We start from the raw sequence: 2,326 nt of genomic DNA, 5'->3' as shown, positions 1-2,326 counted from the left end.
ACGCTCGCTCCTCTTCCTCTTTGAGCGTGCCCTGGATACAAACACACGATGTCATACGTACGCAGCCTCAGTTCGCTCCCCGTGTGGACCTTCTCGTCCGATCAGTCAGGCCAAAGGACTGAAACCTCAGTTAATCCAACAGCTGAATCTTGTGGATGTTGCTGAAGATCTGAGTGGATTTACTTTGGGTTGCCATCCAGCATACCGACAACAGTTAACACTTTTACTCCAGTAATTTCATCCAGAGGGGGAAAAAACGGCAGCCTGAATCCAAACTTACCGACCGAAACACCCGTAAAAGACTCCAACACTGTGTAGTGAAATCAGTTTGTTTAAAAAAAAAAAAAAAAAAAAGAATCATGAAAATATTACACCGTCATTTAAAAAAACGTCGACAGCAACGAGGTGCTTTCAGGGGAAGAAAGCAGAGGTGTGTTTACAGCTCTGTTTTGTCGGGGACGGAGTGGCACTGCGGCTCGTTTGGCTCATGAAATATTAAAAAGCTAAACCTTCAGTGTGCACTTTCATCACAGCCGTGGCTCCGACAGTGCTGCCTCCCCAGGCTTCGTTTGACTTTAGCAGAGAAATGATACCGTTTCTGCAGGTTCGAGTCAAACAAGCTCTCCTCGTGATGAAATCTCTCATTTTGGTGCTGCTGTCAGATCAAGTTGGGCTTCGTTCCATTTCACGTTTTCAGCTATTTGAAAGATCTAGAGAGCCTGGGAGACGACTTTTTCCTTTCCTGTTGCTGCTGCTGCTCAGTAAACTTCATCTGCTGTTGAATGTGGTCAGAGACAATTCAACACATATGAAAATACATCTTTTTGATGAGAATTAACACAGTTCGAACTGTAAATGGCAAAAATGGGAATCTGCATCAGTTATCCTCCGTTATACCCTGAAATATAGAAATGACACATAAAATAGAAATCAAACATACTCGTGGAAGCTATGTGATGTTTACAGTGAATAAATCTTTTAACCACTGTAAAAGACTTTATTTCTCCACTTTTTCAGTAAATTGAAGTATTGAATTGATTTCAAACGGATTCAGGACAGTTGGATCGTTTGATGATGTGGGGTTAGAGGTTAAAATCTTAATAATGTTCAAACAAGTTGCTCTTTGTCTCTCCCAGGCTCTGCGCTGTCAGGGCTGAATGGAAATGGAACAGCTTTAGGGGGAGATGGTAAAGCTGTCATGTTAATATCTCGTGCTCTCTGAGTTTCTCTGTTGAGCTTCAGCCGCCTCTCGTTCCTTTAATGTGAAAATGATCTTGAAGTCACATCAGGTCAAGCTACGTTTGCTGCTATGTTTTTCATCAGGGATTGGGATTGGAGACAGCAGCAGACTGTCACGCTTCAAAATTCAACCAAGCCACTGTGACCGAAGATACCACATCGCTTTAACACATCTGCATGCCCCTGTGTATTCTCTTTTACCTCAAAGCAGCCGGAAACGGAGGAGTTCCTCTTTATTTTTTTTTTTTAAATTCAAGTAATCTAATCCTGGATTTCCTTATGACATGAGAATATTTCTATGAAAGCGTGTGTGAGAGAAAGAGGAGTCAGAAGTATCAACAGACCTGAGCTGATGTGTGCTTTTTGGGCTCCACCAACTGTAAATAGTGATTTGTGAGCCACGATTACGACGTGTGACACTTAGCATGGATTGAGTTTACAAAATACCTGAAGCTGTATTGTAAATAGTGTAACTGTATTATTGTCTTTGCATCGAGTGACGTTGAAGCCAACAGCTGGGGCAGCTCGCCCTCTGCTGATCAGTGGGGGCAACAACAGGACTCAGGTCCTGTTGGGGCAGATTAGCCAACTGTGCTTTCATACCTGTTTAATGGCTAACTGTATTTTTTTTATTTATTTATTTATTTTTATTTAGAAATTTAACGTCAGAAAGCGCCTGTTCTCGTCTGTACTGCAACTATCTCATATTCAAACATTTAATCAGGGACATAAAATAGTCATTTACATTTTGAAATGTTTTTAAGTTGGAATATCTTATCACATCTATATTATCTAAAATCCTCTGGTCAAAACAAACTTTGGACCGAACAGAGAGCAGCGAAGAGCAGAAAGTATTTATTACTGGAATTAATGAGGTCTATTTTCAATATGCCTATTTTAAAATAGTTTAGTTACTAGTAGAGCTGTAGAGTAGTAAGGAAATATCTGTACATTTGTGTTGCTTTTCTTCTACTTAAGGAATGAAGCACTGAGCCTTTTAGGGAGATGGGGATGGGAATATATTTATTTATGAACCATTGCTGTTACGTAGAATGTTAAATCCATTACACACAGATCTCAGAATAGC

The sequence above is a fragment of the Echeneis naucrates genome, chromosome 24 (assembly GCF_900963305.1).
Source record: "Echeneis naucrates chromosome 24, fEcheNa1.1, whole genome shotgun sequence".
In the NCBI taxonomy this organism is placed as follows: domain Eukaryota; kingdom Metazoa; phylum Chordata; class Actinopteri; order Carangiformes; family Echeneidae; genus Echeneis; species Echeneis naucrates.
Note: the sequence above shows the minus strand (reverse complement) of the source record.